At 41.7% G+C, this 16641-nt stretch overlaps 1 protein-coding gene across 1 annotated transcript in view; it reads left to right on the forward strand.

Annotated features, from left to right (window-relative positions):
* The window catches only part of LOC139282367 (membrane-associated guanylate kinase, WW and PDZ domain-containing protein 3), a 113317-nt gene that overhangs the window by 986 nt on the left and 95690 nt on the right, over positions 1-16641 (forward strand). The window lies entirely within an intron of this gene.

A 16641-nucleotide genomic window follows, 5' to 3' on the forward strand; every position in this document is an offset into this window, starting at 1 on the left:
ACAGGAGCTGGAGTGGTTAGCTGTGTTGCATCCCATTGTACCATCATTCCACGTCCAGCTCTCCGAGGATGCTGGCTGCAACATCCAAACACTCTGATAATGAGGGGCAATAGCTGAGAGGGCTTGGTGATGCTGCTGCTGTATTGTAGTGGTTCTGACCCAAGCTGAGGTCTTCAGGTGAGGGGTGTTATGGGTACTGGAGTTACAGTTGTGTGTTTATGGGCGAGGGAGATGACAGTTTGCTTGTATGCTGGAGCTGAAATGTCTGATCAACAAATGAGACTGTTCAAAAGGTTACATCAGCAGCATCAGCAGCTGAGTCCCAGGACCTCAGGCCAAGATCCCTGAAGATCAGCTGTAATGTGTGCACATGCATACTTCTGGTGTGTGTGTGTGTGTGTGTGTGTGTAGTCATTCCTAGTTTTCCTGCATTTTTTTAATTCATATTTTATGGAATTTTATATCTTTTATAAGCAAACAAGAGATGAATGGAAAAATGTTTGCCTAGATTTATGAGTCCGTTGCCTCTTAGTGTGCATGCACATGACGGTGTGTGTGTGTGTGTGTGTGTGTGTGTGTGTGTGTGTGTGTGTGTGTGTGTCATGGCTCTACACTCCCCAGAGCTCCTAACACCACACTCTCTGCCCCACTAACCAAGGATGATTAATAAAGGGCATGGAGGAACGAGAGAGTGAGGGAGAGAGAGAGAGAGAGAGAGAGAGAGACAAAGAAACAGAGGGAGAGAGAGAGAGAGAGAGACATAAAGGGAGATGGGGAGAAAATCTGCTCTGCCTTTGGCTCCAGGCTTAACTCCCACGCGAGGCTTTTATTTTTTTTTGCTCTTTAAAGCTCACAGGGAAGTAATAGGTGGCAAAGATGGCAAAATTTGTCATCACCTATTTCTTCACTGTCAGTCTCACCAGTCTGCCCTGGATGTCCATATTCGTTTTCGGTCATATGTAAGGTCACCACCAGAGTGGATCAGCTCTTCCATGTTCTGTTTGAAAAGAGGCCTCACAAATCCCCCCTGGCATCAGCATACAGATGGGGTTGTTATATTGTATGATTACGTATTGTGCGCGTCTGCACTGTGTGTATACATTCCTGTGTGGTAGCCTCATGTTTAATTCACACCTCTTGCATAATTGAGTTAGCGAGTGGATTTTCTCCACTCTGATGGAGTCAGTGGGGCCTAGAGGATCAGCTGTTACCAGGAAGGCCGGGAAGCTGCGGTGACATGATGGCGGCCGGCAGCGACGGACGGGGTCTACCAGATGTTTCCCCGTGCTCGTCCCAAGATCTTCTTGCGCTCTGCCTGCCTTGCCCTCTGGAGCTGGTGGGCATCCCGTGCTGCTGCTGGCAGCTGGGGCGGAGCGAGGAGGGAGGAGAGAAGAGAGAGTGCAGAGATGCAAAAGCAGAAATGGGGATTTGAGGCGAGGATAGAGAGAGAGAGACAGAATGCAAGATGCAAGTCTCTATGGAAGCTATTATCTATCTCAGCTATTGATCGAAAGGAATGTGAGCTGAAAGAGCTGCATGCGGCACTTCACTTACTTTTCTATTGCTGCTTCTGGTGCATCATATGTTCTCTAGGGACTGCCAAGACTCTTCTCTCACATGCATACATCCTCACATACATTCCCTCTTGCTGCTTTTGAGATGAAGAAGTTCACTCTAAGCCTACGCCAAGATTTCATGATATACCGTGAGGTGGATGTTCCCATTTCCCTGGTATCTTTGATTAAGCTGGTAGATGCCTCTATTAAAAGGTCTGTGCTCGGTACAGGAATCTATTTCTGCCAGTACCCCCAGCTAAGGAACGGAAAAGATGCCTGATGAAAAGGCTCATGAATGGCATCCCAGAATTCCTTTTCCGCTGCTCAGTTATTTTCTGCTGTGCCTCTTATATGTTTGCAGCTTCAATCACTGTGCAATCAAAACATACATACATACAACCTGTAGCCATTTATATGCAGCTGAATGGATGATGACTCCGACATGAAATGAATAATTTCTCAGTGCAGTAGACGGTGGAGCCAGTGCATAAAGCTGTCTTTCTTCTTTTGTGTGATTAACATTAGCTGTGAGAATGTATGAAACACATGTAAACAAGCCCTCTCTTTTAAAATTGATGTCCCTGCTTCGACAACCCTTTGTGTCTCTGTTAGACAGTTGGAATTAGTTTTATGATTGCGGATTGCAGGTATGTTTGAATGGAATTGTAATTAATCAAAATACTCAAACACCTTTGGGATGTGTGAGTAACAGCATTGTAATTGGAAGATGTTTATTGATTTTAATGGTTGATAATTGTTGGTGTGATAATGAGAATCTGTCAAGTCTGCAGAATGGCCTACTACATCTGTTTCTGTAAGTTTCAGAGGCAAATTGTGTTGTTAATTATCTTTGAATTCAGTCACGTTGTCAAATTGAATAATTAAGTTTGTATAAAGCAGCAGTGGATTCTGCCATTGATAACAATTTGTTGCCTACTCTAGATTACATTTTGTGTTACCTGCTTCTGCTCTCACATCGGCATATTTTCCATTACCTGCTGATCATGCCAATAGAGAAGAATACAGAGTGACATGAGCCCCTAAGCCCGTGAATCAAACGGCAATAGTGAGTGTGGGTTAATCACATTAATGCACCTCTCATATCAGGAAGTGCCTCTCAATAGAATCATCCTCTTGACAGGCGATGTTTTGTCACTGAAAAGAGATTTGCAGTTGGCTGCAAAAAAAAAAAAAAAAGAGGGGATTCATGAGAGCCAGAGTGGGAATACAGCAGCCCAGAGAGCCTGGTCAAAATAACTAGAGACATCTGCTCTCGCCTTAGAGATGTTTCTGACAATCAGCTGAATGGAGCAGGAGAGCCGTCACGTACACCGCTCCTTTGGCACGGAACTCATAACAAAGTAATGTAAGGATGAATGAGTGTTTTTTTTAATGCAGATTCAATAAGATGTCAGCTTTGTTTTGTTTTGCTAAGATCTGTTTAGGTTTGGGCACTGGTCCCGCTCCTCTGCCATTGGATTATTGACTGTTTGGTGCTTATGCAGCTACTTTTGCGCCTCTTTGTGATTTTAATTGCGCTGTTGCCTAGTGTGCACGTTAATGTATGTTGCCTACAACTGTCTTCATACTGTTTTCAGGGCCAGGCGTCCTTTGGAAAAAAACATTCTTAATCTGCCAACTGGCTAGAATTAACAAACAGATGCAGATAAAATGATTACTGTACACACAATGAACTGTAGGTGGTAGTGAATTCTCATGTGCCTTAATAATAATTTAAAATGTTGGTAACACGGAAATAAAAGATGAAACTTGGCAAACCTCTGCTAGACACTTGAAACATAAGAATAATATTGCATCAGCCATTCTTCTGCTGCTTATTTATTGAAACACCACAGCTCTGTGTTTTTGTATGTTTCAGCCCATTAACTGCAAATATGTATACTCTATATTACTGCTGACCATTTTCTAAAGGACGCTTTGTATTTTAGATTTCACAATGTGTTTTTCCTACGTCTACCGTTCTCAGTTCATTTCACTACAATATGAAAATCATCCAGCAGAACTTTCCTTTAGGTCATCCATCACAGTGAATACCGTGCCTGCTTTTATTGTTGTCATAGTTATCACTGTATGGCAGTAAAGTATTTTCCACTCACAACTGCACTTCCACACAATGACAAACGTAACTTTGACAACAATAAAAGCAGACTGATGCTGATGGATTAGTTAACCCAAGCAAGTTGGAAAAACGGTGGCAAGTAAGTTTATGTTATTTGCAGAAATGTGGCTAGATCTCAACTCAAGTTCCATTTACTAACTACAGAGCTTTCGACTGTATCAAACGCTCTCCATCAGTCGCTAAAGATTGCCATGGTCGTAAAGATTCATCATCTGGGGACCATTAATGTCTCCAGACAATCCATTGAACAGTTGCTGAGATATTTCAATCTGGACCGAAGTGATTGACCGACAGATCAACATGGGCATCTCTAGAGCCACGCCTCTAGCGTGGCTAAAAATATCATAGTAATATCCGCTGTTATATAATGAAGAGTGTTGAATAACATTCAGAATTCCATTAAAAACACACATTTTATTTGAGCTCATCTGATAGATCTCTGGTGGAGCATCAAGCTAAAAAGGTTGAGAACCACCACTTTACAGCTTACTCCAAGCAGGTGCTGATGATTTGATAGTCGTGATACTTAACCCCTACCAGTCTTTGAGATGAGAGGCACAGCAGCAAACACTTGATCACAAGCCCTCCTGTTTTGTTAACACCACCACGCCACTGGCATGTCACCACGCTCATCAGCCAGAGTGGGTTTGCTCGTGCTGCACAGGGACACTTGAGCAAGACTGTCAAACTGTAGATGCAAGACGGTTGCTACAGCACCAGACCATGACAATTAGCAGGAGTGTTGTTCCATCGCTGTTCTCAACCTCCTAACCTCGCCTCATTAATGTCTTACTAACTTTCATTGCTGTCTCTCTCCTCGCCCCCTCCCCTGTTCACTTTGAATCCGAGAGATATAATGCTATGACAGTGATTTGGTTCTATTGAGTAATGTTATTCTAGTGATGAGTGTGATGTATTTTCATCACATAGTTATTGTGCAAGTCTGAGGCCTTTAACCACATCCAATTAAAAATATCTTTGTCATTATAGGCCTTCAAATGCCCTAAAAACCTGGGTCACTCAGTTTTTTAAATACTTATAAGTATTTAACTCTCACAGTTGGAAAGGAGGACATGACTATTTTCCCTTCCTTTTTTATTTATTTATTTGGAACCACTCCATGCTTTTTGTATCTGTTTGGCCTCTCACTATATCATCCTACAAAGCATTTTGTTGATATACAGCTTGTTTGTCCTCTGTGACTCTCATCAAGCATCTCCAGTATGTGCCGGAGGCAGCTGTCAGACTCGTAGTGAAGTGCTGCTGTCTTACCACACACACACACACACACACACACACACACACACACACACACACACACACACACACACACACCTAAAAGTACACTCTTCAAAATGTCCATTTGATACGTAATTTAGATTAAAACTGAGACGTAAAATCATATTTTTCCTAAAGACTTGCCTTACCGCTGACTATCTAAAAAATACATGGATTTCCAGGAACTCTGGTGGACAGATAGGGTGAAGAAAGACTCTATACCAGAATTAATGACTGTTTTCAAAAAGTCTTTGCAGTGCAACACTGCACCAGTTTCCCCTTAATGCTACTGCAAAGCAGAGCTGCCAACATCCCATAACATCTAAGTTGAGATCCCACTCTCTCATGCCTTGCAGTGTGTTTGTGGGGGCAGAGGAGGGGGATGGCGGTGGGAGGAGGCATAATGCAACTACAAAACAAACGAGCGTAAAGTTGCTCCCAACCCTACTCCAAGTCCTCAATAATTCAGCTATACTAGAGCCGGACACTCCACTGATATGTTTGTGTGTGTGCATGATAACTGGTGATATTAGAGTAAAACGGTGGGCTACAGCCAAAAAGCATAGCATGACTCCCAGTCCCCAGCATGCTCTTATTATTCACACTTTAATCAAATATGCGCTGCTCTTCTCGCACGCTCCAGCAGCACCTGCAACGGCCGCAACGTAAACAGCATGCTTGATGAGATGGTTTGAAGTTAGAACCGTACATTTTGAAATTGATGACAAGTGTGTTTCATGATGATTGCCTTGAAGATCTGAAAAGTGTGTGCAGTTTTGCTTCTTGGATGTCGGTTAGGCTTATATCCAGTGATTATAGAGGTGGGCAGAGTAGCTGGTAAACTGATTTCTAGTTGATTTCAGCACAGTATGAACAACCACCGCAAGACAGTATGAATTGCATTTTCTGGTACGCATTAACGTCTTTTTATCATACACCATGTCTTTCTATAATCACGTGTGTTCGTCACTGCTGCATTCTGCAAACAAACAAGAAAAAGAGGTGGTAAAACTGAGCGTAAATGGGTTTATCCTTCACACCACTATTTATATTCGCCAAACTGGAAGGAAATCCTTCGTCTCATTAGTCCTAAGGCCATCTATGGAAAGAAGTGTTGTTAGCATAGAAAACGAAAAACGAACGTGAAGCTTCAACAGTGTGACTGGCTGGTAGTTGGATTGTAAACCTTTATTTTTGGCCCCACATCATAAATTACTTTGTCATGGCGAGGCGTCAGGTCCAGACTCGGGACCAGGGAGCTGAGAGTGGTGGACACAGGTCATGGTGGCAGTGTTTAATGAGCAAGGAATGTGTGTGTGTGTGTGTGTGTCTGTGTGTGTGTGTGTGTGTGTGTGTGTGTGTGTGTGTCTCTCTCAGTCTCTCTCGCACACAGAGAGACTCAAATCTACATTACATGTAAAAAGCCCATTATGGGAAGTTGCAACTTCAACATGGTTGAATTAACTCTCTAATTGCATTGTCTATAGTAGCTTACAATGGCATTGGTCATAAAGCTGTAAAGCATACAAATAGCATTTGGTTTGTTTACAGTATGGCGAATTTCCTCTGGGATATTTTTTTTTATCAGTGGGAGGTTCTGGGGGATTTCAGTTCCTCTGTGCCTTCAGTCCCTGTTCCAATTAAAGACAGCGTTGTCGTCTTAAATGCCTGTTAGCGCTCATACTGCGATATAATGACTAATTCTAATCCTGGCCTAGTAAATATGTATTTATTAGGGGGTCATAAAATCATTTGTTACGTTTTAGTTATCGGGCTCTAACAGTGGAGGCAAATTTGCAGTTGGGGGTGGGTTTCACTGCTGACTGAATAGACGAGGAGTAATGGGCATTGAAAGTGGTTATTTTTGCTTTGACCTGCATCCCATTTGCCCTCATTACCCACTGTTCTTTGTGCCTGCTTTGTGGAGAGATCTTCTTTTTTCTGCACCTATCAGAACATCACTACGGCTGGGAGATATCTGCCGTACGTTCTACCTAATTTGTCATTCATCACTCTTTTCTAAATGTGCGTGTGTGTATATATATATGTGTATATATACACACACACACACACACACACACACACACACACACACACAATATAGTCATGTCTCCATACAGTAGATGTCCAAATACTCGGCATACAACCTCTGTGGCTGGTTGTGTCATAAAATGGATTTAGTCTTGTCATTTTATCCTCTGGAAATTGCAGAAACCCATAAATATGTATTCGTCAAAATTGGATCATAACAGGAGCTCAAAAATCCCCAAAAGATGTTTATATGTGATATAGCTACTGTCTGAAAATATGAGTGTTTATCCCTAGTGTGATTTTCTTCTGCCTTTTTTTCTGTTGTCTTGCTCCTCAGAGTGCATCAGTCACATCCTGTATATGTGAAACAGAATTGGGGGGGTGGGGCGGCGCGGGTCGTCTTTTGGTTGAGCATCGACTCTGTCAGTGTCTGAGAGCAGATTGGAGGGGACGGCTGGTGAGGACTCACTCCTTGGTCTGAGAGCCTTGTTTATTTTACCAGAGGCACAGCAGCCATACGGCGGCTGACCGACCCAGCGCTGTCATGAAGGACGTTATCTTTATGCAACAATGATTGCTACACGCCATAGTCCCTCCACCCCCCTTCAGCTGCGTTCAGTGATTGCGCACTTGGCCGGCGTGTCACTCCCCACTTTCCTATTATCCAGATGTGCATTATCCTCCAACTGGTGTTTATCACTGCAAGATAGGGGCTCAGGTCACCTCTAGACAGCTCACAGGTAATGGGCCTTGACATCTGAATTAGTCTGCTCTTTCAAAGGGTGATTAGTAGGCAGCGTAGGATCCTGGGGGGATGTTGATAGGCAGACATAAACAGGCAGGGGCGACGGGGTGCAGTCCCCCTGTGGTTCATGATGGGAGGCTTGCCAGTAATAGGGCTCATCATGAAGTGGTCACGGTGTGGTTTTGCAGATGACAGAGGGTGGGATGGAGGAGGTGACTGGGGCCAGTGCGATTATGCATTTGCACTGGTGATTTAGTCACTTCAAGTATATAATTTTCATTAGCTGATACTGCAGTGTGAACGGCAAACAAAGCTGCCGCCCTCATAAACTTAATGAACAGCAGAGCTTTCAAATTTTATACCAAAATCTTTTTCCTGTCTCTGTGTCTTGGCTGTGTGGCTGGCTGGCCCAGCTGTTACGCTCATCCCTTCCCCGGCTCTTTTATTATTCCTTGGCTGTGTGATTCGCTGTGTGCTTGTGGCGGCAGGGGAACGGCTGGCTTTGTAGAATCTTAATAGCGGTGAGCTAGCGCCAAGCTTTCCATTCGCTTGCTGCAGGCCTGTGACTGAATGCCAATGAGACATTAGGGTTGAGGCAGGATGGATCAGGCCAGGCTGTGGCAGGCGGGATCTGAGTGGCTGTAGAGCCCTTCACCAGGTGAGGAGCACACGTCTGCTCCCAGAGGCTGCACGGCGAGAGGCGCCCTGTGTTTCGGGGTTATCTCAGCGCACCTAATCGTCAGGATGCGCCCTCTCCTATGCTTCTCTGTCAAGAGGGAGATAATCTAAGTGCATTCTGTTCGACTTTGACTTTGTGCCGCTTCCTCTGTAACATACTGCCCCAGAAAGTGAGGCTGTTAGATTAGACCTGTTAGATTCTGATTCAGGAACGACACAATGATAAATGACACTGAAGCAAAGGACACAGTGTAGAGTCTGTGCTAACAGAGGTAGAGTACAGACGATCATATACTTCTCTTCTCTTTCATTAGTTAATTTGCACTCTTTCCTTTGGGTCAGGTTGGGTGATAAAATATCATATTTTTTTTTATTTCCAGTGTTTAACACGATCTGATGATATAAGCCTTCCTTGTAATAACACTGTTTGTACTGCAGCTTTTATTCAAATATAATCTCCTCTTGCTGTGGTTATCACCACAAATTGGCTATTGTGTGTAATTTTATGATGACTGAATAAACTGAAGACGGCATTATAAAACTGCAGTGGTCATACCTCATTTCATATATTGCCCAGCCTTGCTGCTGCTTGGTGTCCTGTTGCAGTACAGTAAATACCCTGTATCAGGCAAGGGATGACTGAAGTGTGTGTGTGTGTGTGTGTGTGTGTGTGTGTGTGTGTGTGTGTTCTGTCATATCTTGAACATGGAGTCTCCGTAATTCTGAAGGTGACAGACAACACAGGCTGTTCGCAACAACACAGGACCTGTTGGTTTACGATAAATGGAGAACTGTAATGCTTACGGTGTCTTGTTGTGCACACACACTCACACACACACACATCAGCACATTAATCTGCCTCTTTCACAGCGTGCACATGGTTCTCCACATGACGCAGATGTTGCAAACAGTGGGATGGAATGATGGGTGGATGCAGAAGCCCCAGTCACCCAGTCACTGCCTAATCTGATTATAGACGGCTTCACACAGTCGCCCGACTGATGAAGGGAGGGCATCAGGGACCGGACAGATGGACGAGCAATGGTTGTTAACAGCTGTGGTTAACTCTGTTGTGTAATATACAGTTGTGGTGTTCAGGAGGAGGAAGGCATGTGATATCATAATGGTACTATCACCAGCTGTGTACAAACAGTTTTGATTCCTAAAGTTTACAGTAGTTGTCGTCTATCATCAAACCTTTCTCTTAATACTTCAAACACAGCATTACTGAACCACATTTCCCACAATTCACCCATGGCAATTGTCTGTGTGAGGTAGCCAATAGCCCATAATGCTAACTTCCCTCATAGCACAGAGAGTGAAGTAAGAATGATGAAGTGTGTATATATCGGACTGCATATAGAACATGTTTCACCATTGATTGATTATACTAAACAAAATCAAGAAGCAGAGTGGCTCTTGTTGATTAACATCATGTTCATCATGTTTTTTTTAGCCTCTCCAGCCAAAATCTGACTTTGCAGCAGATTGAGAGAGTAGCAACCAGAGCTGAGTGGTGGCAGCTGGTGCTGGAGGAGCTAGCTGTCAGATTTGCAGGGGACCAGCATACAGAAAAAGCTCTGGAGGGAGTGGAGCTTAGGCTATTTTCTGTTAAATGTAAAGCACATATTTAAGAAATAACTAGTTGATTACCCCAGCAGATGGATTTATAAACAAATCATAAATGATAATAAAAAATCCCCCCCCGGTCACACACAATAATTAAGTTATAAAGGGGCATTAGTTATTTATCTCTTCAATTTTGTGCTGCTATACTCAACAACATATATCCAACGCAGCCTTTGCAATAAAGCAATGCTACTCTGATCTGCTGTAATACTGCAACACTTGCTGCTGCTGCTTCTGCTCATGTAGCATTTCATGAGCAAACTCACCTGCCAACAGTCCGATCATGTCAGGAAGGAGTCTCCTGTCCGGCTGCTGGCAGCTTGGAACCACAGCGCCTTTCCAAAGGGTTCATTCCCTTGAGAGTGTAGATGCCAGGAATTACTGCTACACTCCATCAAATTAAAAAGATTTGCTGCACGTACTAATATACGTAATGTGAGTCGACGTCTTGGCGTTGTTCAGTCAGTGTTTTGTCTGCTTGGCAATATGAGTTAGTTAACGTTACGTAGCTGGATGTTTTATTGCTCTCTCGCTGATCTTGTGGGCCATGTCATTGGTGTCTTCTAATTTCTAGTCTCATGCTGCTGGCAATTAATTAGCATTGATATTAATTATGAATTATGTCTTGTAGTGGATTATTTTACTTTTGTTATGTGACGTGCATTATGGTGCTTTCATGCTGTTAATTTAGATAGTGATGAAATAGAAATACTCTGAGTGTTATGGAGCTGAAAAGGTTTTAAGACCTATTTCCTCTCAGGTTGTTGTTCTTGTTTTGGGGGTTTCCTAGTCTTTTATTGAAAACTCCACCAGTACTACTCCCTAAAAAAAGTGAATTTATACAACCATGCTGTGATAAAACCCGATTTCCTCCTCTTTGATGCAGTTTTTATGGTTGAGGTCAATTCCCTGCAGTCTATTTAAAATGCAATGTTAAGCTGCGATTCATTTCTTATGTATAAAGCATTCATTCTTTATTAGTTCATTATGATGATGAGCTTTTATGCTCAGTTGAGTGATTTGAAAGAGAAAAAAAAAAGATTTAAATTGAGGTGACGTCATCATAATGCTGCTCACAACTCTTATTTCTTAAATAAATTGGACAACATGGTGGCAGCACTGAAAGTTGCATACTGAGCTGCAGGTAGCAAAATAAAAAAAAGTGTTAAACAGCAAATATAAAAAGCATAATGCAATGAGTATTGATGGAGACGGAGTTACAGATGTGATATAACTGCATTAAAAGCAAACAGTCTCTAATACTGATCTTCATTAGATGTGACAGTCATGACCACTTCTCTAGTTGGGGATCACAAAAGCTTTCTTACTGTGTTTAAGCTTTAAAGACAGTCGGCAACAATGAATCCTGGGGCTCTGGCTTTCTTGAGCTCCACGTTTCTGACTAATTCAAACTCATAAATATGAAGGGAGCTTTCCCAAAGTGGCCTTTTATAAATAATGATATAGCAGTGACTGAGCCTACGCATGTCCAGAGAAGCAGACCTGCCTCGGTATGCAAGGCACAATGATGAGTCAGGTATTTACAATTTTTCTCAAAGCACCAAGATAAGCAACGGCTGACATTTTAAAGGATCCGAGCTGATGCAAAGAAATTCCTATAATCAAGTAAAACAGGTTTAAAACCCCCACAGTATTTATTTGTTCCTAGACTCAACATAAAAAAAGCAAGCAACATAAGTTTGTTTCTGAGTTAAAACCCTTCAATAAGCCTTTGAAAAAGTTTTCATAGTGTGAATTAAAAGAGAGACAGTCATCAATTAAAATCCAGTTTGACACCAGGCTGCTGCTGCTGCTTCCCTTTTGTGTGCTTGAGCTTTGAAGATTTGTTACTCACACTGGAATACAGCTTCTCTGATTCATCTGCATTTCAGACAAACTTGAGATCATATAGCTGCAATTGCACTAAATATAAAATGTCTGCTGGGTGTGTGCAGTCAGTGTGGGTGCAGACAATACATGTCAGCATCAGCAGTCCCTAAATTAAAACATGTCTGTGAGCAGGTGTTGCTGACAGGCTTTTATCCTGTCTGAGCTGCAAAGTGGCCAGTAAAACGTACCAATCGAACGCTCTCCTCTGTCAACTTTTCTTCCATTGTTCAAGGACTTGCTGTTCTCTGCTCTGTTACACTTCAGTCTGTGTCTGCAATTTCATACGCAACGCCAGTGACGCGTTCACAAATTGTGGTTTTACCTCTAAAATTTTGATACAGATCTGTTGACTCCGTCTGTTTCTTTGCTTTTGTCTGACCTCATGTCTTCTGTACAAGTCGAGACCTGTCGTGTTGCAGGGGAATTTGGTGATGTGTTAAGTTGTCTCACCCAAGTCTGAACTCGGTTTTAAAGCGAACAAATGACCTTATTGTATAAATGGATATACAGAGTATACCAGAGCACAGGGTGCCTGTAAGTTACATATTTTTTAGGGCTGCAATTAACTGTTATTTTGTTGATTAATTGGTTAAGAATTTGGTCGATATAATGTCAGAAAATATTTCAATTTCATAAAACCCAAGGTGACATCTTCAAATTGCTTGTTTTGTCCAACTAACTGTTTAAAACCTAAAAAAAAATCAGTTTACTACTAAGAAAACTAGGAAATGTTCATGTTTGAGAAGCTGGATCAAATACATTTTTGCTTAAAGGAAATACTTTATACTTTATGACAATAATCACTTTTAAAAATGGTTGCACATTCAATGTCTGTTAATTAATTGGCTAATTGTCTCAGCTCTACACATTTGTCAAGTCTGTAAGCATGACTGTTATCTTTTCCTGTTAAATCACAAAATAAACAGATCTGCAACAAATATCTTTGAAAATGATTTTTTCTTGTGAAAGCTGAACTTTGTGAAACATGTATAAACATAGTTATCTACCATCTCAACAGATTTGTTAGTTTTCATACCGGGGGTTGAGGCTGTGCTCTGCTGCCTCAGGCCAGATGATGCAGTGTGGCATCATGATCTCTCCTCTGATTTATTACAGCCTCAGCCAGTTTGTGTTTTGACATGGCGGACTCTGACCTCGAGCCCCAGTCTGTCTGGATGGCTGTTTTTATACCTGGCTTTATACCCACACATGAACGTACCTACAAACAACTCCAAAAAGACACACTTACGTGTGCCCACGCAGACGCAAAGCTGAAGGTGGGAGTCGGTAAAAGGCAATCCGGCTGTCCGTCAAGCTGAGGTTTATTTCCAGGTAGTGTGGGATGATAGGTGTTTTTACTTTTGAAATTAACATCAAAGTCTGACATTAGCAATATTAATTTCATTATGGCGGTTGTGATTGTGGCTGTCTGCAGGTTGACATTTGAACAGTTAATAAAACAGGAAAGGCTTTCACTTGGTAGACTAATGCGGAGGCCAGCAGAGATGACTTTTCTAAAAGTTAATTTAAAATATGGAATGAAAAAGATGATGAAAATTACATATTTAGCTCCCTCCAATATTGTGAAATGGATGTTCATACCCATCCTTTCCTTGTTTGGTGCCGTCATTTTCAATAATGCATAGAATCACTTATGAGGATACATTTTTGCACATTATTAAATGAAGGGAAATATAATCTTGCATGCTAGTAAATCACGAATTACGGACTCTCTTTGTTATATTTTACACTTCACATGATATCCAATTAACAAAACAGAATGAGTTGGAAAGCTCATATTGTTTCCCCGCTCCTCAAAACACAGCAGCAGCCTTCCTTGAGGAATCCCACTGTCTATTGTCTGACAGTGTGTTGTTCTCCTCAGCGTGCTTAAAATTACATTATTGTTGTCTGTGCCTCTGCAGACAAAATTAATTATAAAATCTCTATGTCGCTTAACATACGCAATTTGTATGTTGAATGTGTCATTAGATGAGCAATTCACACTACAAGACTAGTCGTAAATATGTGTCGTAATTTTCAAGCACAAAATTTTGAATGCACCAAATTCAAAATCTGATGCACCAAAACAAAACATTTCACTTAGGGAGAGATTTGTGAGGGGGGGGGGGTCCAATTTTTATATTGATAAAAATCCCATTTATGGTCCAGCATGGCAGATGTGTATTCCTCTATTTGTGAGTCAGATGCCCTGGAAAGACCTCTGCAGTTTGAATTTTTAGATTGTATTAACAGTAAAAGGATATAGAATTGAAAGAACAATGCGGCCCAGGAAAATAGTCCGTTTGGCAAGCTCTCTCACACAATGTCCCAGACTCAAACCAATTTTCTTACTCTGGCACACAGAAACAAAAATTGATCTGTGTAAATAGACTGCGTAGCTGTTGCACTGGAGGGGCCTAACGGAGGAACACAGACGAATATATCCATTTATCCATCCATCCATCCATCTATCCATCTGTCCATTCAACCATCCAGCCAGACATCGGTTTCCCTGACAGGGATGTTGCTCACTGTGACAGGCTTATTGACAGGCCAGAGAGGAGCTCGGTATTATGGGACTAGAGGACGACACGAGAGCTTGTCAGGCTGATGTGGAGGGTAAGGCTTACACGCTGTCAACAGGCTGAACACACCTCTGCGGTATGCATGGAATCCATGCGGCTGTACCTCGACAGAGAGAAAGCTTTCTGACGAAAACCAGTCGAACCAGTAGCACCTTTGGACGTGCACGGTTGCTGCTTGGTTTTTATTTATCTGTCACACTCAGGACAGGGGCAGATGTATGTGAGTTGATTTAATTGCGTTGCTGACCTTTTTAAAAGGGAAAGAAAAAAGCTATTAAATTAATTCATTTCATGGTCTGGCTGGTAAGCCACTGAGGGATAAAAACTCATCTGTACATAAAGTATCTGTTGTATATTCATCTACAAAGCTTTGTCAGTAAAGCTCTGCTTTAAATAGAAACAAAAGTGGCTAGTTTTTTTTTTTTTAATCGCAGTGGGAGAAATCTACTGCAGTGTAAATTGAAGGAGTGGAGTCAATAACTGTACAGTACCTGCAGAGTATTTCACAGTTTGAAACATTGGCATTATTCTTTTTTTTGTTGCAGTTCTAGGATTTTAAGGAGGATAGGAAGGGATGAAGTCCAGAGAGATCCATTGAATGAGTCCTTCAAGTCAAACTTTAACCTTAAAATTCAGCATATTGTTATTGTTTATTATGGTTTTGTTCATTTGTTCTGCTAGACATGACTTTATATTTGACTTTAGAAATACATATATTAAAAAATTGTCTCCCAGTGGTAGCTACTTTCTAACTGATCCCTCTCTTTTATATTCCTAGTTACAATGTTTGCTAAGAGCTGATCGGAGGCTAACTTGATGCCAAGCTGTATACAATTCGAATGAAATGTTATAAAATATATATAAAGTGTATATATAAAATATGAACACACATGCAATATGTACTGCATATATGTAAATCTAACATTTTTTACTCCTCCGCCAAGTAAATTTGTAGGCTTTGACAAACATACCTTCTTATAGAATCTGACATTTTAAGCATGTTGTCGAGCAGAACATGGATGAGCGATCACATTACTTTTCATCTCTCCTTCAGGACATGAACTCCAACCCGACACTACATATGACTTGCAACATTGAGGACAGAGTTAGCCCTGGGTTGTTTGTCAATTCGAATGTTCATATGTGCGAGAACACGTCTACACGTGTATTTATGTGGCAGCCAACAGCAACATCGGCTGATGTCTGCGCCCTCAGTGTTTTCACAGGATTTATGTCCTAATTCATGTCACTAATTGGTGTAATTCTTGGGGAAACACCATTTTAAAAGAGAAAGACTGAGACGCAGGTGTGGGTAAATAGACTGGATTTGTTTTTGACCGTTTTCGCTGTTAGTTGAATTCCACAACATGTCTGAACCACAGGTGCGGAGAGGAACAAGCTGCCGCTACAAGGCCCTGCCTGCCTTTGTGCACAGAATGGGTTGAATCATCCTGTTTTCTAAAGCCAGTGATTAATGCATTGGTATTTAGATCCACCCAGCCACACCAATGATGTTCCCCAGCTTCATATTTGAACTGCATCAACAGGATTAAGTCCCTCCCAAATCATCTTCCTTTCAAACATAAACATGTTAAAAGCCTCCCAACAATATAGTATCCAAAAACAACATAATTTTGATATTTTTAGAGGGCCATTCAGCAGGATGTGATTCTGTAAAGCTAATTCTACAGTCATATTGTGGTAGTGGATTTCACACAGTGAGGCTCCCAGTTTATGTCTGAAAAGCAATTGTAGCTGCGATGGAACAGCATTTCATTTTCCAGCGGCAGCCAATGCCCTCTTATCGCTCCTTTCACTTTGACGCCTGTTATAATAGCTTTACACAGGCACGGGAAGAATCCCAGCAGCCTATTACCTGCATTCAATTTACGTCAGCTCTGCCAGAAACGCTAACCCCACCCTGCCCCACACTATGTTGCACGACTTTTTTTTTTTTTTATCTCTTTTGTCAGACGAAAGGGGAAAACCCTGAAAATCAGGAAGGCGTATACATGCACATATGTATAATTTATACTTAAACTATACTCTGAAAGCTTAGACCAAACGTATAAATTCTGAAGATTTCTTGCAATATAAACCAAGATT

Source organism: Enoplosus armatus, chromosome 3 (genome assembly GCF_043641665.1).
Source record: "Enoplosus armatus isolate fEnoArm2 chromosome 3, fEnoArm2.hap1, whole genome shotgun sequence".
NCBI lineage: Eukaryota > Metazoa > Chordata > Actinopteri > Centrarchiformes > Enoplosidae > Enoplosus > Enoplosus armatus.